A 22,152-nucleotide genomic window follows, 5' to 3' on the forward strand; every position below is an offset into this window, starting at 1 on the left:
AGGAAGAGACGGGCGTGTTCAATAAAAGATGTTATTTATTGATCAGTCTCTTTTCTCGTACAAGAGAAATGAATCGATATTATTGCGATACTAAAGTGCATAAAATAAAAGCAGAAGTATAAAATAATACTGCAGAAGCATTGATATGGTTTCTAAGCCATATGATAGTTAAAATTGATAAAATAGATACATACATATATACATTTGACTAACCGTACTCAACTGGTGCTTCTAACCACGCCTACCCCAGTGTACCTGACCTAAGCCTAATACGTGGGCGGGAGTAGATAAGTAGCAGTTTAAGTTAAGTTTGTTTTGCCAAGTGACTGACTCAAGAATTCTCTGCAAGGGGTTGTTCAGTTCTGTACCTGAGATCTAGAATGGTTGAGGGCTGGTATCTCTCGTCTCTGGTCTTGATATTCCAGCTGCCTGCGAGGGCTGCTTGGAAGCGCCGGAGCTGGATTTCTCGGCAGGAGAAAAACAGCTTCTCGTTCTCAGCGCGTCAGGAAGGCGGGGCAGCGCGTGTGGGCTTCGCTCTCTGCTGGGCTCCTCGGCGCGTCTCGCTGCTCCGATCTCGTCACCACGCGTGTGTTTGCTTAAGGCAATGTCGGTAATATTTATACCTGTAAGGTGTCGAGATTGACGTAAGGATGGACATGGATGCGTCAATAAGGATGTCATACGAACGGGCTTGTTCGCACATTCTTTTGCTGAAGTTCTCGGTGAAATCAAAACAATGGCCGCAGGGATTTTCCCAGGTTGTCATAGGTTTGATTTGTTTTGAGAACTCCGTATGCCTTATCAGGGGCTGGAGGAATAGTGCTTGTCTAATTAGATGGCATGCGTTATTACCTAATCAGATAACACGTTTCTGTGCCGTGGTGTGGCTTAATCAGATAACGTTTTTTTGCACCGTGGGTCGGCTGCTAGTTAAGTATTAACCAGAACAGGGCCGGGAATAGGGGAATCGATACAGAACCTATAGGAATACATCACACAACCATACAACGTTGTACTAGAAATGGTACAAAAAACAATGAAAGCAACACAAGACAAGTTTCCTACAGAGCTATCATGATCTAACCCTACTATTCCTAACAGTGATGTAATCAGCGCAACATACCTGGCATCATGAGAAAGTAAAGTTAACATCAACTTACTGAGAAGGCTAGCGAAGAAGTGTCGTCCACCGGCACTGAGGTAATGATGTGACAGTGACATGACATACTGTCACAAGGGGCAATGCATCCATGCAAATAGACTCACAGGACAATTGACAGAACATGTGGGACATACACTGGCCCACACCGGCACAACATGGTTCACAGGAAATCAAACTGTACTGGCCCACAAGGTTGAGTGGATAATTTGGACACATCCTGCTGAACACAGTGAGGCAGCAAATCTCCACAGTGCCTGTGTTTGTGATGTCACACAAAATGGCAACCCGTGCAATCCGCAATGAGTCAGAGTCAATGTTAAGACACATTGATGCATTCACCAAATTCAAAACTCGACTACAGATGACTGTCAAGTAAGGTGACTGTCTTGTCATGAGAGTGGCGCTACATGCAATTTGATACATGGCAATGTGACATCTATGTATGGGCCTACAACATGCACACAAACGGTTTCTACACAATAACAAACCATTACAACAATGAACTGCCTGTTTGGAATCCTTACCCAAAATGACATTTCGACATGTCTGTGCAGGGTACGCTGATTCACCCGACGTTGCTATCATCAAGAGGAATTGCAGGAGGACCAAGATGACACAAACGGACAACAGCCCGGGCAACCTGGAAAGGACAGGCACACAAGGGGCCACTTACTGTATAGATTCATTTAGACATGGTCACGTACAATACACTAACAATGTAGTACACTTGTACATTTGAACTGCAATCATTGTGCTCATGTGTGTTGCAAGACATCTTCACTTGTGTGACACAGCACCACAAACATCAAAGTGATATTGTGTACAGTCTGCTGGACACACATTATGCTACACATGTCACTCTATGGTGGTAGATTGCACACTATTATACAGGTACTGTTATGAGAAGAAGTTGCGTTGGAGTTAACTCCGGATATCACCATCCTCCTCCTCATCGCTAGCATCCTGGCCAAGGCCTTCGTCCTCAACGGGCGGATGGTCCTCTTCATCAGGATCCAGGATGAGTGGCACCTACCCCTCCACTGCCATGTTGTGCAGCATGCAGCACACGGTGAAGATGTCACACACCTTGAGCGGGGAGTATGGTAGTGATCCGCCTGTCTTGTCGAGACACCTGAACCGGCTCTTCAGGAGTCCAAACTTACGCTCTATCACACGCCGTGTCTGGCCATGTGCATTATTGTAACGCTGGTCTGCGGCAGTTCTGGGGTTGCGTAGTGGAGTCATGAGCCACGGCATTTTCGGATATCCTGCGTCTCCTACAACAATACATCATGTCAATGAGTGTGCAATGAGTAGCCATGAGAGAGATAATTTACATTGAGACATACATGACTAACAGTGTATACCCACCAACAAGACATGCCCGATGGTTGCGCAGCTGCAGCATCATCTGTGGTACTCTGCTCCGCCTCATGATGAATGCATCGTGGCATTATCCTGGAAAACGTGCACCAACATGGGAAATCATCATGTTAGCAAGACACACCACCAGGGCATTTATGGAGTGGTAATGTTTCCGGTTGCGGAAGGCCTGCTCCTGAGCCTGTGGTGGCATCAGTCCAACAAGTGTCCCATCAATGGACCCAATTACATGTGGCATGTGTCCCAGGGCATAAAATGAACCCTTGACATTGTTCAATTCTTGTGGAGTGAGGAACTTAATGAATTCATCAATGTGCTGCAACATAGCAGCTAAGACATCACGGAGGACATGGCTAAACATGGTCTGGGACATCCCCCCACATCACCTATGGTGAATTGGAACTTACCTGTGACAAAGAAATGTAGGGCTGCCATCACCTTTACCTTGGGTGTAAGCGCAGTTGGATACCTGTGTCGCGGTTGTAGGTGTGGTTCCAGCCTGTCAGTCAAATTCTGAATCAACTCCTCTTGAAATCTGTAGCGGCGGATGCAATCCTGTTGCCTCATGGCATCCAAGTCAGGCAACGGCCTTGGCAGAGGGGGTGCCCTGCACGACATGTTTGGGTAAAAATGTGTACAACTATCAGCCAAAACATTTTACAGTGTACATAGCACAATCAGCACTGATTACACACATGAAATCACTTATGAACCTGCCGTGGGCTATACATCATGGACAGTTATGCAAGCTACTTGGCACTCTTACCACATAACTGATTCCCCTGTTGTCTGTGAAATGTACATGACATGCACACAAAAGATAATCTGGGCATGTCAGAGTTGGCAGACCAATGTATAGCGTCAGTGACACACGTCACGTGACCTGCATGAGAAGGTGGTCAATACATCCAGACAGCTCACTGCACGGAACACACCCACGTCGCATGTGCTCTATATTTCGCATTTCAGTGATATTGTGCATGAGTTTAGCATTTTACAATACTACACCACAGACATCCTCTGAATGCAGATCTGTATGTCTGTGGCCAAATGCTCTATGATGCCATCACACACATGAGCTGCTGAAATGCCCCTGTGGCATGGTGTGCGTACATGTGAGACACTTGCTATCACGAACAGACCCATCATGGATGCACCTATAGAGGATGACGTTTACCCAATACAAACAGCATGTCCAATATATTACATGGCACACACATTACATGGTCACACAGGGTCATGCATAGCCTAAATTGGTACAATGAGACAGTGCCCCTGTCCCTGGCATCATGTGACAGCTGTCCGTAATGAAGAGTGTGCCATCACAGTGTTTATGTGAATGACTACATGTCCATTGTGTTACTCATGTGACAAGTGTGAAGGTAATGTAAACCACATAGTGGCCCTTCACAAATGTCATGTCTCCACAGCCCATCACACATCAACAGTGCCATTAGTTCACATGCCCTCTGCTATATGACTGTGTGCCACACCGGGGGCCTGCTAATGTAGGTCTGCCATGCAAATACATACATGGACATCCTCATGATGAACTCACACCCACATCCCTGCCATGTGTTTTCCTGTTGTCAATATAGTAATGGTGCCATGTGTGAGCTTGTGGAACGCACTGTACACATGCATTGACTGGAGCATGTGATACGCACAGTACCCCACTGGTGCGTGCAGGTGTACGTGGGGTACGCGGGTGCTTATGTTGATCTACTAAACCTTTATAAAAAATCCATTTTACAAGCAAAAACCTCTTACTTTTCACAGAAAATTCTCAATTCTGCTTCTAAAACCAAAGATATATTTTCAATTGTAAAGGAACTCTCTCTGCCAGACCGTGTCACTGCCCAACCTCTACCCACACAAACTCTCTGTGATTCCCTTAATTCCTTTTTTATTGATAAAATTATCGCTATTAAAAATAACATTCCCCCTCCTTCCCTGTCCACTGTCTCTTTTTTACCCCCTTTGAATCCCAGTTGTTTCAATGCCTTCCCTCCTATTTCCCTGACTGAGTGTATCTCTTTATTACATACGGTGGGCTCTGGTACACCTAATGATTGCTGTCCCCCCCATATCCTGAAAGCCGCCTTTCTGGCATGTCCCGATCCCCCTTGGCACTTCTTAACAGCTCGCTTGCCACAGGCTCGGTCCCATATGCTTTCAAACAGGCGGTTGTGGTCCCCATACTTAAAAAACCTGGGGGAAGATTTATGAAGAGTGCCGCAACTCTGCCGCAACGCAGAGATGCGTGAAAAGGCTTGCGTCGCCGCTGCGATGACGCAAGTCAATGCTGAAGCGCCAAATCTATGAGGTGACGGAGCGTGGCGCATCTTGGCAATCTGCGTCAGACAAACTGACGTAGGTGCCGCAAAAGTGCCGCAAGTCAGCCTGACGCAACGTGCGGAAAAGTCACGTAAGGTCGTTTGCGACACGTAACGCCATTGCGGCGCCGGCGCAACACTGTAAAGTGCGGGAAGCATGAAAAGGTTGAAGGATAAGTGACGCAAATATCGATTGCGATAGCTGTGGACCACAGAAGACAAACAAAAATGGAAGAAGCACATACCAGCAGCCAGGACCCTCAGGCAAATCCTGCTAGCAGAAGCCCAGATGTACAGGCTGAGGCTAAACGCAAACGGAAGTCAAACTTCAGCCATGAGGAAAATGAAATCCTGGTGGCAGAGGTCACCAAGTACCAGCATCAGCTGTTTGTAAATTCAAAGCTGCCCCATGGTAAAAAAGAGGCAATATGGAAGCAAATTGTAATGAAAATCAATAGTGTAGCCCAGGCCAAGAGGACTGTCCTTGATTGCAAAAAAAGGTGGCATGATTGCAAGCGCCGCACAAAAGAAAAACTTGCGGCAAACCGCAAGGCAGCTTTTGGAACTGGAGGAGGCAGCCCAGCAGATCAGGAGGTCCTGGATTAACTAGAGGAGCAGGTGGCACAAGTCATACCAGAGGAAATTGTCATCGGAATCTCCGGTCAGGATAGTGCTGCCAGAGAAACTGCAGAGCACACAACAGGTAAGTACAAATAAGTGCGCATATCTCTGTAATGGGTTATGGTGGTCATAGCACTTAAACATTTCTGTATGCCATAATAGTCCTTGTATAGGTCAATAATCACAATGAGTTGAATCGTAAGTCTGACACATATTTATATCTAGATTGATTAATGTCACAAATTCAATCATATGTCCATCCCTCCTTGAGCACACAAAATGGCCTTCATGTATTTAGGCTCTTGCACCACCACAATTATACTGTTGTGGAAGTACAAACTGAAGAGCTGATGGTGTAAGGACCACTTAAAACATGTGCACAGGACAATCCATATGCCTACATGCATAACCTAGAGACCACAACTCAAAAATGGATGTCTGGATGTCATGCGTGACGTTGCCAATAAGGTGCAAGTGGTGCCACATACTGTCTGCCTGTCCTTGTGGTGTGCCAGTGTGCCTGGGTAGTTAGGGAACAATGGGTGGAGGACATGTGCAGCGGGGTCATGTATGTAAGTGTAGGCAAAGTGATGACAACAAGGCACTCCATGACAAGTCTTTAGCTGTCCAGTATATATTTGTGAAGTGGATAAATGATGGTGGTGTTGTTTTGTGGGCATGGTGAATCAGTGACAGTCACCATGAAGGCTGGATCATGTAAATAGGGGTGGGGGTGTGCTGTTGGATGTCACTACTGTGGAGGACAAGTGCCTGTCTATGTCTCCTGTGATGTGGCTATGTGTTCACAAGAGCACTCTTATTTAAATGTCACAAATATCACAAAGGAGGTAATGGTGCCCTCTACATGGTGGTGTGTGTTTTGCAGTTTGAGGACCAAGGTCATGATGTACTCATTGATTTGGGGGGGTGTAAGCCTGGTGTGCAATGGTGGCTACAATTGTATGAGAATATGTGTTCTGCTTGCCCATGGGGGCCTGAAAATAAATGGACCAAAGTGGATGTTGTCCTGCCTGGCCTGTCTATGTAAGTTGTGTAGTACCATGCTCACTGATGGTCATTCAATTGTATGTTTAGACAGAGTGTCCTCCTAACCTGTTGGATATGGCATTTACTCAGCCTTAATGTGGGCAGTGTGGGAAATTAAGTAGCTGTCACTGAGGGTGATGTTCAACATAGATCCGCAACAAATGTATGTGTCTGTTAAGTAGGTGAGAAATGAAGAGTGAACAGCAATGTAGTGTCACGTTTCTGTGGTGTGCACGTGTAGTGCATGCACATTGTGGAGGATGGCCTTGAGCGGGTTGTGTGCAGTGTACTTTTGCTGGGTGGCACAAGGCACTATTGCCCTGATGTTGAAGCATTTCTTCCCTGAGATTAGACTTGTGCGGGGTGCAAGATAAGCGTACAGTCTTGCAAGATGTCTAGTTAGTGTTTGTGTACACGGTGGATGTTCTGTATGCATGTGTTGCAGCGTAGGAGTGTGAAAGAGTAATGGTCCTGACTGATAAGTGTGTTCGTGATGCAAATGCCTGTATATGCTTTCAATCATGGTTCTGGACGTCATGCCACATGTACACAACAACACACGTATCACATTGAAATGTCAAGTACAAGTAACCACAGGCAGGCATTTGCTATCACATTTTATGTGATATGAATGCATTGAGATGCAACTAGTGCAGTTACAGTAGTTCCTGCTTAGGTAATGTGTTTATCTGTGACATAGCAAAGTAATTGATTTCCATTGTCAACAAATATTAGATTGGCTGTCCTGTTCATAAATAATGTACATTAGTCTAATTTATTTTGTAAGTGTCGACAAACAAAACAGGACTCCCTTAGGGGAGTACATTGGAAACTACGGTGTTCTATGGTCGCAAATGTAATAATTCTCAGTAAATTTCTACAGGAAAAATCACAAAAGTGTGTGTTAATGTTGATAAATAAGCCATTTTGACATTGTCTTGTCTGCAAATGATTACAATAGGGTGTATTCTGAGGCAACATTTATAAATAGGGTGTTGTCTGGGACAAATTATTATATTAGGGTTTTTTGTTGGGATACTATGGTCAGATTCACATGCCCGTATGCCACATTAGCGCAACTGTTGTGTCACTTTCGTGCCCCAAGCTTTGCTGGAGCTGCGTTGCGCTTGCAACGTGACTCAAACAATGTTGCTCCTTTACGCCAGCAGATGCGTCACATAGCCGTCTAGTCTAGCATCATGGTGTGGTGCAATGTTGTGGAAAGAGGTGTTGCCGTGACGCACAATAACTGCTGCATCCCTGCTGATATGCAGGGGTTCACCAGTTAATGTGAATCGACCCGCTAGTGTCCTTTTAGAGGAGTCATATGAAGCTCATGTAACTGTGGTTGTAATGTGTCATAAATGTTCCTTTTTGGGTAGGACATTTGATGATGGTAAATGTAATGCACAATGCTATCCTATCCAGCTCTAACTACACTCTTGTAATAAGAGACCTAGTGGTAAGCATCATATGTAAAAGCAATGGCAATGCAATGTTATGTCGGACAACAAACTGTAACATAATATTAGCTGTAACTGGTCTTCCTGCTGCGCTTGCATGCACACCTTCTTGAAGTGAGAAATTATGTAGGTGCACTGGACAGATGGCTGGAGGATAAATCCTGGAAATATACTGTAAGGGTCAGGGTTGTTTTGAGTGTGTGTCACAGATTGTTTGACATCACATTGCATATTTTAAAGATCAAACAAGGTCTTGAAAAGCCTCTTGTGTACACCTTTGACTATGAGTCTGCTCCAAGGGATATTAAGCAGCCAGGCTCCCTCATATAAGTGACTTTAGGCCTGCAATGTGGTGTTGCAATTGTCAAGCATGCAGGGGTAGTGTGTTCTGGCAGAGGCCTGATGGGTGGCCATGTACTCCATACATGCTACAGTGTTGGCTGCATTGTGAACATAAAACTGCACCTGACTGTTTTGGCCAGACTGAGAGCACAAAGGAATAGACATTGTACACTTAAGTAGGCATATCACTGATTCCTGGCCCACATCTAAAGGTCAGAAGTCCCAATGACCATCCTACAAAACTATGAAAAATCGCACCACCACATAGATCAATCACCATCATGGAATTTGTTTCAACAACTAACATTCTTTTCAAAATTATGGTCCAAATGCTGCTGCAAAATCAAAGATTAACACATGTGCACCATATTTCCATGGCCATCCTCCACTACACATCACCCCTTCCACTTAAATGGACAACCACACAGTGGTGCGATGTGATGCATCCTAACAAAGTTGGTTATTCTGCCAGCGTGAGATACAGCTAGGTGTACTGAAAGAGTCTTGGGTACAGCATTCCCTGCCAAGACAGCTGGGCAATTAAATGAAGGAGATGCAACATGCATCCCTAATGTGTGTTGTTTGAGTGGCAGTGCAACGTTAGTGATAATCATCTCAGGGACAACACCCTCCACAGCGTATGCCAGTGTCCCACCCTGTTGGACAGGATGCAGATATGTGTAGGCCACCATTGCAAACCTGTTTGGTGTAGCACAATGATGTACTGTTGCAGCATGGTATGCAATGTGTTTATCCCTAGGTATTCACTCCATACAACATGTAACATCCACAAAAATAACACCATGTTTGGGTGTACATCAATGTCTCACAGCACATCCCAGCAATAACACTGCAACACAGCATCCCTTGTTTGATTAAAAATGGCAGACCAGCTTTGCCTCCCCGAGTTGTGAAATTGTCAGTGCCGACAATGTTTGGTATGCCATTGTGTAGTAAGAGTGTACAATGATATGACATGCACACTTCTATTGATCATCAAAGAGCATGTACTCAGTAGTGTAGAACAGATATCTTCATTGTTTTAACTTTGTGTCTGTATGGGCATGGCATTAGGGGGATCTGTGGTAAGTGTTGCTTGGTGAGGTTTTGGGGCCTGGGTAGTCCATTCAGCACAATAACCAATGTCAGTTACCTTGGCATCATTGTAGGTTGACTCCTACGATCATTCACAAAATGGCATTGACATAAGAGATTGTGTTGAATAATGTCATCCAATTTGTTGCAAATGTGTATTGTTTACAGTCATTGCTTCACTGCAATGTCAACAACAAATTTTTACTAAGCAGTGTGTCTGTCACTCTTAATTGCAGACAACTGTAAATCCTGTCTTGTCAGAAAATAATCTGACAACGTCAGAAACAGTGTGTCCTTTGCCGTTGATAGGCTGCCACACAACAAACTTCAGATAAATAGGGTGTGTGATACTTTGAGTGAGTACATGTACCCATGGACCGTAAGGTTCTAAATTTGTACAATGATACATCTCAAGTGTTTGTTTTCAAAGGAGCCGAACACCCTGTAATCACACTACATTTTACAATTGCAGTGTGAGACAAAAAGTGCACACGTCATGGATTGGATTAAACATTTCTACGATTAAACCTGCCAACACTACTAACATATTTGCACAATTTTTTCACAGTGGATGCTGCATCAACTGCACAAGAACTGGATGACAACAATGTTTTGGATGATATGGATGATAATCCTCCCACCATTGACACTGACACCCTCGAGGTACAAAGAGCCACCATACGTTCACCCACACCCCCTCCACAGTGTGACAACATTGTGGTTGATGCTGAAGTTGAAACTCAACCACCACCACCACCTGTACCTTCCTCAACAAACATGATGAACGAGTGGCAGGACACACAACGTGAGTTCCAAAGAACTGCTGTAACTGTACAACGTGAACTCCTTAGTGAGGTACATGTGGCATTGCCAAGTATCGCTGGCACAAGGGCCTCATAAATCTGCCACGCTGTGTCAAACGCCCGCACCTGCTTGGAGCAGGTGTAAGGATTGATGCTGCATTGTACAGATAGGGCCAAACCAAAATTTCTAGTTGCTGTGTGACACTTGCAACACAATTCCTGCAATGCGCAGGCTTAATGGAAAACATGAAACACACATCTGTACCACATCGGACTGGATGCACATACAGAGGGCATTGCGGGCCAGAGCCAGTTAAGCAATGGATGAGCCAGTAGGCACAGGCATAGCTTGAGCAGCAGCTGTGAAATCCATCTGGACAGGCCTCACATAGTGCATTGTGAACATTTCTGACCTGCGCTGACCCACATGCAACACAAGTCCAGACTGCAAGGGACCACCACACTCCCCTACTCCAGGACTAACTTTGAAGCTTGTGGGGGTGACATCTTGGTACAGCGCCAGGCACGGACTGGGCAGAAGGCACGAGTCGTGCACACAGGAGTGCCTACAAAGCGGACTTGAACAACGGTGGGGGGGCACAGGATAGCACCAAATGTGATGGACCGGATGGAATGACACGCAGCAATCAACCAGAGCTGAACAAGTGGCGTAGGTGGCCTACCCTGAGTGGATTCCCCTTGACGACAGAGGCAGCAAAAAGGGGCCTTGTGAGGAGCCCGTATGTATTGACGGGCATGCCAATCCTGAACATTGATTCCAACGGCGCAGCAGCCAGCGATGGGGAGGTTAAGGGACAAGCCAAAGCAGCATCAGCAGGCGGCGGGTGACACGGGACCAATGCAGGAGAGGATCAGGGAGGACTTGTTTAACTTAGTGAAGTGAAGAGTATACTGTTTAGGAATTGAACTCATTTCTGGACCTGGGGCTGGGTCGCTCAGGGGCTTTTACATCACGTATACTCTCGGACACATCTGATACCTGCGTGAATTTTTACACAATACAATGCAGCCCATGATAGACATAATACATATTGTATAATTCACTGTTGAAAAGTTCGCAGATTCATGTTTCAGATGGACATTTATGTGCATTATACTGTTGATAAAATTAAAAAGCCAATAGACAGATTAGAAAATGAAAATTGGAACAAAATACTGCACATCACTGAATTTGTTCATCCATGGTGCGCTGCTTTGTAAATGCTGTGCACCAATGGTGGATGAGCAGCCGCGCTAGCTATGTGGTACATCCCTGCTGATATGCAGGGTGCGCCAATAATTGTAAGTCTGCCCCTTCACGTCCGTGATACATCACAACCCTGTGTGTACTTACAGCAGGCGTGAGGGGTGTGACAACATATTAGACATAGCGTGGCCTTCAGCATTGCGTCATCCAAGTTGCATTTGTAACACAAGTCCACCAATGCCCCACCATTACATCGCACTATTTAACCCACATTGCACAATAATTTTTCAGCGGGGTGCAGCATAGAAAATGCTACACAATTATGGTGGGCCTGGGAAGTAAATGTGTGTTGCATGTGTGATGGTGCATCCCTGCAGATTTTAAAAAATGCATCAGGACACATTTATCAACACAAAATGGCATTAGAGCCAATGAACAAGCCCCCTGCGGCACCACTACGTCACTTTTAGTGACGTACTGGTGGCGCAGGGTGGTCCTACAAATTTACAAGGAGAGGAAAACCCACCCTGCGTGACGTGTCCTCTCCTTGTAAATTCTGCCCCTTCACACGGAGCACTGTGTGTGGAAGGGGTGTTTCATGGGTGTGGCTGTGGATGTTCATGGAGTGAGATACATCTACAGATTTACCGAAAAGTTGTTCAGCTGGAGATGCGTGTAAATGGTACGCCACCCGAGAGGTGGTGTAGTGAGGCACAATGATAAATGTTTGTATTTATCCTTGTTTGTTCCACTTTCAATACATGCTGTATTTTCCAGCACGCGTTGAAAGATGAAAAAGTGTATTGCAATAGATTATGCACAGGATTTTGGCCCTTACTGCACAACAACAATCTCCCCATGGCGCAGGCATCCTTGCACCATGGTGCAAGGGTGCCTGCGCCAGTGCATGGTTGTAGTTTGTGCATCAGTGTAGGGGGATGCACAGACACACCACATATTCTTGTAAATATGTTGCATGTCTGTGCTTTCAAAAGTAAGGCAGCACGGCGTAGAAAAATGACTTGCGTTACTTTGACGTAAATATGAGACATCTTTTGTATGTTTTTTAACATAGCAAACTTTTACATATTTGTACATTACTGAAAATGACAACATGAGTAAGATTACAAATGTACTCACCGGTTGTCCCACCGACTTCCAGGCCAAGATGGTCCAGCACATCACTCTCGCGGCTGACGGTGTCCTGCCAGCCGTGTTTGATCTGGTGTACTGTGCGCTCCACCTTGAATAATTTCGCCAGATGTTGCTGGACCAGATCCATCGACCTCTACGCTCAACAGTGGCGTATCCCTGGCTGACACGCCCACCCATGCTCAGCATTCTTGGGAGGTAATGAAAAATGAGCCACAGGAGCCCTCCAAACTCCCTGTCTGATAAATGTGAAGTAATTTAAATTTAAAGTGGATTGTAAATATAAAGGAAACTTAACCAAAAAAAGAATGGAATGAAATAAAAACCCAACCCCTATAATTACACTAACAATAACTACCCCTATGGACAAACACCCCTAAATAGACAGTACAAGTAGCACACACAAGACAAACAATAGACAGAGCAAAGAACAGCAAAAGACACAAAAAAGTCAAAAAACACACAGGGAAACACTACTCTCAAACAGAACTGTCTCAAACACCTCCTCCACCAAGCACACACCCAAAGAGAGTGACAGAATGTGAAAACAAAATGGCCTCCCTGGTTTGGAAGATTCTAGAATGATGACATCACTTCCTGCTGGAGTTGCTGCACGTTTTTATGATTTGCAACACGCTTTTTACGATGCGTTATTATTTCAATTGCTAGCTAATCTAATCCTGTACATGCGTGACGCTTGTTTATTTTAAGTGTTGCATCGTACGTTTACATGTATTTACAATTATGAAGCGGGACATTTTTTATAGTGCGATGCTTTTTGTGTAGATGCGACACGTTTTTGTGGCTGTGCGGCAATTTACTGGTAGATGCAACACTTTTCATGTACCTTGATATTACTTACATTTGGTGATGCAACCCATTTGTTTCATTGAGTCATTTGATGTAAAGATGCGACACTTATCTTACATTTGAGTGACTCATTTCAAATTTGAGTGAAGTTTAAAATTAAGTGAGGCTTTCCAAATTGGAGTGGCTCATTATGAATGGGATGCCTTTGAGGCAGTTATTTGTGGACTTTGTATCTCCTCCACAGCAGAGTCTTAAATTGCTATGCACTACGAGTCCCAAGATGCCAGTAGCCACGCCCACAAAGGGCAGGACGTTAATAAATATAGTGCAAAGAAACATGAATGAGCTAGTAGCAGTCAGCACACCACCATTGATAAAGAGGACAGGGGTCCTTGAAACGCGTCTAGAGTTTGTGCTTAAGAACTTTGTAGGAAGTGGGAATCACGCTGCAAAAAGAACCTTTTCGAGTTTTATATATATATATATATGTTTTCAACAAAGATTCTTCAATGAAGACGCCGCACACTACCTCGATTGTGTTGACTTATAGATTTATTTTCTGTAGGTTCCCCACCTACGCGTTTCGGACAGGCAGACAGTCCTTGATCACGCTTAACAAACACTTGTCCATCATTTGTGTTTACCTTAAATACATGCAAACTCCACTTAGCTGTTATGATGCATTGTGGGTTCAGTAGTTTTTTAGGTTTTACAATTTGTAGTTTCTTTTTTAACTAACAATGTGCTGTTACAAGCCGGATCGCGGCATTTTCGCGACCAACTGGAAGTTTATGATTAATTTTTATATACGTTGCGCTGGGGCATATGGCATAGTGTCATAGCATCGCAAAGTGTTTATTGTTGAGCATTTAGCAAAGATGCAACGCGCAAGTTATTAAAAGGAACTAGTACAGGACTGAGTGTCCATTTTAAGTTGCAATTACTGGCTGAGTGCCCTATAACCTATTTGAGTTGTCTGAAACAATTTAGGCTGAGTGCCTCATATTCCAGTTATGTCGTTGAATGCTTTGATCAACAGCTAGCACAGCGCAAAGATAAAGCTTCTATTATTATTTGTCACATATATTGCACTTAGATCAATCATACGAATGAATATTCAAGAAACAGCGATTGATTGTCTATAATTGGAGAAATTCAGTTCATCAAAATTATAAGTGTACATAAAGTTCTTCGTCCGTGTTGAGACCCCACGGATTTCTGGTTTTCAACCTGGTGATTAATTTAGATTCAAGGCGTCTCAGTCTCATAACGCGATCCCCACCTCTTTCATTCTCCCCCACCATGGCGATTCCAGCATATCTCATATTTTTCCAGGTTTTTCCAGGGTGTGTCTTGAGATGTTTGGCTGTCGCATAACTCATATCATTGTTTTGAATGGCTCTGGTGTGTTCGAGTATTCTTTTTTTGAGTGGACAAATTGTTGAGCCAATGTATTTTTTGCCGCAGAAGCACTCAATTTGATAAACCACGAATTGTGATTCACATGTTATCTTGTCTTTTATTTCGAAGGTTCTTCCCTTTGGATCTATTAATGTTTTCATATTCTGGCCAATTGTGCATGCCTTACATGTTAGGCACTTGCTGAATCCAAGTTGTCGTTTATCTAGCCAGCTCAGAGTTTTTGCTTTTTTAAAATGGCTGTTAACTAGCGTATCTTGAATAGAGGGAGCTTTACGATAAGAGATTGAAGGTCTGTCGCCAATTAACATTCATATCTCAGTATCCCTTTGTAATACATTCCAGTATTTGGACAGAATTTGGCGGATTTTGTAACTTTCCTTTGAAAAAGTTAGAATCATTCGTGGCTTTTCTTCATCTATGTTCTTTTTGGATTTGTTTTTTGATATCAAGGTGTCTGCTCTCGTTTTTGCTCTTGCTTTTTGTTCGCCTCTAGTTATGTCTGATTGTTTATATCCTCGCTTGGAGAAACGGTCTTTAGTTTCTTTAAACTTGTTTTCCATTTCTGTCTCTTCAGAGCAATTGCGTTTCATTCGTAGAAACTCCCCGTAGGGGATGCTTTGTTTGAGTGAGACAGGATGGAAACTTGTTCCATGCAGCACACTGTTCGTAGATGTTTTTTTTCTGAACACAGTTGTTTCCAATGTATTATTTTTGATATAGATCTTTGTATCAAGAAACTCTATTTCCTTTTTTTGGATGTTTGATGTGAATTGTAGTCCCACTTCATTCACATTCAGAATTTCAATGTATTCTGTAAGTTTTTGTTTCGTACCCTTCCAGAGGAGGAACAGATCATCTATAAATCTGAGCCATATAACCACATCTGTGGTGTATGGCTCGTTTTCCTCTCTCCAAGCTATGTTCTTCTCCCACCAACCCATGGTGAGATTGGCATAGCTTGGAGAGAAGGAAACTCCCATGGCACAGCCGCAGGTTTGTGTATAGATCTTTTTGTCAAAAATGAAGACGTTATTTTCCAGACAGAAGGACATCATGTCCAGTAGCATGTTAGTGTGTCTCAATTCAGATATTGGTCTCTGATTTAGGAAGTATTTTGTTGCATTCATGCCTATATCATGTTGGATCGAAGTATATAACGACACAACATCTATTGTTGCCAACCAGTACTCTGGTTGCCATTCCACTCCCATGATGATTCTGAGGAAGTCTCCAGTGTCTTTAATGAATGAACTTAGAGTAGGTACTATTGGAGCCAAAAAATGATCCACATAGGAGGCTACATTCTCGCACAGTGATCCGCAGCTTGATATAATCGGACGTGCATGTGGTTTATTAGAGTCTTGTGTATTTTCGGAAGAAAATAAATTGTTGGCATTATAGGATGATTGGCTATCAAAAAATTCTTTTCTTCCTTACTTATTAGGCCATTTTCTTGCCATACTTCAATGCGTTTGTGTAGTGCCCTTGTCATATCCACAGTTGGATTCTGCTCTAGTACTTTGTAGTTGGTTCCGTTGTTCAGTTGGCGATAGGCTTCTTCCAAGTAATCAGTCTTATTTAGGATCACGATGTTTCGTCCTTTGTCTGCTGGCTTTATTTCTATCATTGGATTTGACTGGAGATTTTTTAATGCAGTACGTTCGTTTTTAGTTACATTTTCTCTTTTGTCAGTGGTGTTTTTCATTGTCTCCAGTTCTGCCACAACAAGATCATGAAACACGTCTATGCGGTTGCCCGGGTATAAAACAGGACAAAATTTTGATTTGTTCTTGAGTTTTGTCTTAGGATGTGCTCCTATCATGTGGCCCATTTGAGAAAGTAATTGAGTGTTGGTTTGGTCAGTTTGCTCCACTTGATGAGATAATTCGAACGCAATTTGTAAGCTGGTTGCATCCGCAACTACAAAGTTTTCTGGTGGCTTGTCTAGAGCGTTCTCACTCGCTGTTGAAGGTTCTTCTCCTCGTTTGTTCTTGGAAAAGAATTTTTTCAGCTTAAGTTTTCGAACATATTTGTAAATGTCGATTCTGGTTTCAACTTCATCATGGTGTTTGTCAGGGCAAAAAGTCAAGCCTTTGCTCAGGAGGGTCTCTTCCGTTGTTGTCAGTTTGTAATTAGATAGGTTGATAATTAACTTCGAGTCAGGTTTGATGACTTTATTTATTTTTTGAATGTCCTTTTGCGAAGAGGGTATCTTTGATTTGCGGCCTCTCCGGGTTTTCCTCCTTGCATAGGGTTTGTCACTTGACCCCTTCCACCTCCTCTTGTTCTGATGCTGCCACGTCCCCTTCCCCGTGTTTTTGGGGTTTGTTGATCTTTTTTGGAGCATCTCCATCTCCTCTAAAAAAGTAAGCCTTTTGGGTGGCACTTTGGTTTGTTCCCCCTCACTTACTTCAGACTCGGTTTCACTGACAGTAGTGTCATATTGTGCATTTGATGTTCCCGCCTGATGTTGTAATTTGAGTGTTTCAAAGCGTTTGGCAAAAGTAAAGATAGTCCCATTTGCAAAGTCCGCTTTATCACGCTTAAACTTGCGTTGCTTTCTGTCTTGTATTTCACTGTCATGTCTATCTAGGTTTTTATCCATGTTCTGGCGTAGATTTTTTATAGTTTCTTCACTCTCTCCTTGCCCTTGAATTTGATCTTCCATTTCTTTTATCTTGATATGTAAGATTTCTATGTCTTTTCTAGCGTGTTTCAAGATAATGAGAATCATTCTTCGTGAGCAGTCCATGTTATTCTGTCCCCACTCTTCCAGCATTTCTAGGCTGGTGTCTGGATGGTTGGGTAAGGTGAAGATCCGTAGCCCTCTTGGGACTAAGCCTAACTCAGTGTATTTATCTAAAGTTATTATTTCCCAACTTTTAGAGATTTCTTTTCTTTGCAATTTTTCTAGTTGTTGGAAAAGTTGCTTGGTGGTTAATTTGACATTTGTATTCGTGAGATCTTTGACAGCTAATGAATTGGATCCAGAGACGTTTTTAGTAAAGATGCTTTCCGCTTTCTCTAGGCGTTTAGCTGTACGTTGTTCCATTGTTGGTGAGGAGGTTTTGGGTTTCAAGTGTAAGTTGAATGTTTTTCAAGTGCAAAAATAGCGTTGGTGACCTGTGTGACACGTGGTTGTTTAATGGCGATCTGCGCAGATAATAAATGCGCTACTCCTATATTTAATTCCTAATGCAGAAAGTAAATTGTCAGATCGAGTTAAGTGATATCTGGTTCCCGTCCGGAAGCAGCAACAAAAATTATTAGTGCGTTTCAGCAGTCCAAAAACGTACTATGTTGATCACTCGCCACAGCATTACACACACATCAGCAAACCAAAAAGCTTATTCCCGTCGTTTCACTTACCCGGGAGTCTCCCGTCGCTGGTGATGCCCTCCGACACTCCCAGTCGGCGCTCGACCGGTGGAATGACAAATGGTTTTTTGCTTGCGTGTCAATTTCTTCTTCGTGCTTGAAGAGTCTGCCCGTGAGAAAAGGCAGATGACGGCAATTGTTCCAATCCGTGCCAGCCGCTCCGATTCCAAGGAGTTTACCAAAGGCGAAGCACTGTTGTCATATGTTTGTTTGAAGCACGAACGTAATGCTGGGCTCTCTCTCATGAGCAAATCAACGTGGAAGCAAACGTCCCAAGATGAGAGGAGCAACAATGGCTGGTGCTGGCGGCGAGGTTCAGGACACCCTCGCAAGACAATGTTTTCAACAAAGATTCTTCAATGAAGACGCCGCACACTACCTCGATTGTGTTGACTTATAGATTTATTTTCTGTAGGTTCCCCACCTACGCGTTTCGGACAGGCAGACTGTCCTTGATCACGGTTAACAAACACGTGTCCATCATTTGTGTTTACCTTAAATACATGCAAACTCCACTTAGCTGTTATGATGCATTGTGGGTTCAGTAGTTTTTTAGGTTTTACAATTTGTAGTTACTTTTTTAACTAACAATGCGCTGTTACAAGCCGGATCGCGGCATTTTCGAGACCAACTGGAAGTTTATGATTAATTGTTATATACGTTGCGCTGGGGCATATGGCATAGTGTCATAGCATCTCAAAGTGTTTATTGTTGAGCATTTAGCAAAGATGCAACGCGCAAGTTATTAAAAGGAACTAGTACAGGACTGAGTGTCCATTTTAAGTTGCAATTACTGGCTGAGTGCCCTAGAACCTATTTGAGTTGTCTGAAACAATTTAGGCTGAGTGCCTCATATTCCAGTTATGTCGTTGAATGCTTTGATCAACAGCTAGCACAGCGCAAAGATAAAGCTTCTATTATTATTTGTCACATATATTGCACTTAGATCAATCATAAATGAATATTCAAGAAACAGAGATTGATTGTCTATAATTGGAGAAATTCAGTTCATCAAAATTATAAGTGTACATAAAGTTCTTCGTCCGTGTTGAGACCCCACGGATTTCTGGTTTTGAACCTGATGATTAATTTAGATTCAAGGCGTCTCAGTCTCATAACGCGATCACCACCTCTTTCATTCTCCCCCACCATGGGGATTCCAGCATATCTCATATTTTTCCAGGTTTTTCCAGGGTGTGTCTTGAGATGTTTGGCTGTCGCTGTCGCATAACTCATATCATTGTTTTAAAAACGAACGTACTGCATTAAAAAATCTCCAGTCAAATCCAATGATAGAAATAAAGCCAGCAGACAAAGGAGGAAACATCGTGATCCTAAATAAGACTGATTACTTGGAAGAAGCCTATCGCCAACTGAACAACGGAACCAACTACAAAGTACTAGAGCAGAATCCAACTGTGGATATGACAAGGGTACTACACAAACGCATTGAAGTATGGCAAGAAAATGGTCTAATAAGTAAGGAAGAAAATAATTTTTTGATAGTCAATCATCCTATAATGCCAACAATTTATTTTCTTCCGAAAATACACAAGACTCTAATAAAACCACCTGCATGTCCGATTATATCAATCTGCGGATCACTGTGCGAGAATGTAGCCTCCTATGTGGATCATTTTTTGGCTCCAATAGTACCTACTCTAAGTTCATTCATTAAAGACACTGGAGACTTCCTCAGAATCATCATGGGAGTGGAATGGCAACCAGAGTACTGGTTTGCAACAATAGATGTTGTGTCGTTATATACTTCGATCCAACATGATATAGGCATGAATGCAACAAAATACTTCCTAAATCAGAGACCAATATCTGAATTGAGACACACTAACATGCTACTGGACATGATGTCCTTCTGTCTGGAAAATAACGTCTCCATTTTTGACAAAAAGATCTATACACAAACCTGCGGCTGTGCCATGGGAGTTTCCTTCTCTCCAAGCTATGCCAATCTCACCATGGGTTGGTGGGAGAAGAACATAGCTTGGAGAGAGAAAAACGAGCCATACACCACAGATGTGGTTATATGGCTCAGATTTATAGATGATCTGTTCCTCCTCTGGAAGGGTACGAAACAAAAACTTACAGAATACATTGAAATTCTGAATGTGAATGAAGTGGGACTACAATTCACATCAAACATCCAAAAAAAGGAAATAGAGTTTCTTGATACAAAGATCTATATCAAAAATAATACATTGGAAACAACTGTATTCAGAAAAAAAACATCTACGAACAGTGTGCTGCATGGAACAAGTTTCCATCCTGTCTCACTCAAACAAAGCATCCGCTACGGGGAGTTTCTACGAATGAAACGCAATTGCTCTGAAGAGACAGAAATGGAAAACAAGTTTAAAGAAACTAAAGACCGTTTCTCCAAGCGAGGATATAAACAATCAGACATAACTAGAGGCGAACAAAAAGCAAGAGCAAAAATGAGAGCAGACACCTTGATATCAAAAAACAAATCCAAAAAGAACATAGATGAAGAAAAACCACGAATGATTCTAACTTTTTCAAAGGAAAGTTACAAAATCCGCCAAATTCTGTCCAAATACTGGAATGTATTACAAAGGGATACTGAGATAGGAATGTTAAATGGCAACAGACCTTCAATCTCTTATCGTAAAGCTCCCTCTATTCAAGATACGCTAGTTAACAGCCATTTTAAAAAAGCAAAAACTCTGAGCTGGCTAGATAAACGACAACTTGGATTCAGCAAGTGCCTAACATGTAAGGCATGCACAATTGGCCAGAATATGAAAACATTAATAGATCCAAAGGGAAGAACCTTCGAAATAAAAGACAAGATAACATGTGAATCACAATTCGTGGTTTATCAAATTGAGTGCTTCTGCGGCAAAAAATACATTGGCTCAACAATTTGTCCACTCAAAAAAAGAATACTCGAACACACCAGAGCCATTCAAAACAATGATATGAGTTATGCGACAGCCAAACATCTCAAGACACACCCTGGAAAAACCTGGAAAAATATGAGATATGCTGGAATCGCCATGGTGGGGGAAAATGAAAGAGGTGGTGATCGCGTTATGAGACTGAGACGCCTTGAATCTAAATTAATCACCAGGTTCAAAACCAGAAATCCGTGGGGTCTCAACACGGACGAAGAACTTTATGTACACTTATAATTTTGATGAACTGAATTTCTCCAATTATAGACAATCAATCTCTGTTTCTTGAATATTCATTCGTATGATTGATCTAAGTGCAATATATGTGACAAATAATAATAGAAGCTTTATCTTTGCGCTGTGCTGGCTGTTGATCAAAGCATTCAACGACATAACTGGAATATGAGGCACTCAGCCTAAATTGTTTCAGACAACTCAAATAGGTTCTAGGGCACTCAGCCAGTAATTGCAACTTAAAATGGACACTCAGTCCTGTACTAGTTCCTTTTAATAACTTGCGCGTTGCATCTTTGCTAAATGCTCAACAATAAACACTTTGAGATGCTATGACACTATGCCATATGCCCCAGCACAACGTATATAACAATTAATCAAAAACCTCCAGTTGGTCGCGAAAATGCAGCGATCCGGCTTGTAACAGCGCATTGTTAGTTAAAAAAGTAACTACAAATTGTAAAACCTAAAAAACTACTGAACCCACAATGCATCATAACAGCTAAGTGGAATTTGCATGTATTTAAGGTAAACACAAATGATGGACACGTGTTTGTTAACCGTGATCAAGGACAGTCTGCCTGTCCGAAACGCATAGGTGGGGAACCTACAGAAAATAAATCTATAAGTCAACACAATCGAGGTAGTGTGCGGCGTCTTCATTGAAGAATCTTTGTTGAAAACATTGTCTTGCGAGGGTGTCCTGAACCTCGCCTCCAGCACCAGCCATTGTTGCTCCTCTCATCTCCGGACGTTTGCTTCCA

Source organism: Lissotriton helveticus, chromosome 2_1, assembly GCF_964261635.1.
Source record: "Lissotriton helveticus chromosome 2_1, aLisHel1.1, whole genome shotgun sequence".
Taxonomy (NCBI): Eukaryota; Metazoa; Chordata; class Amphibia; order Caudata; family Salamandridae; genus Lissotriton; species Lissotriton helveticus.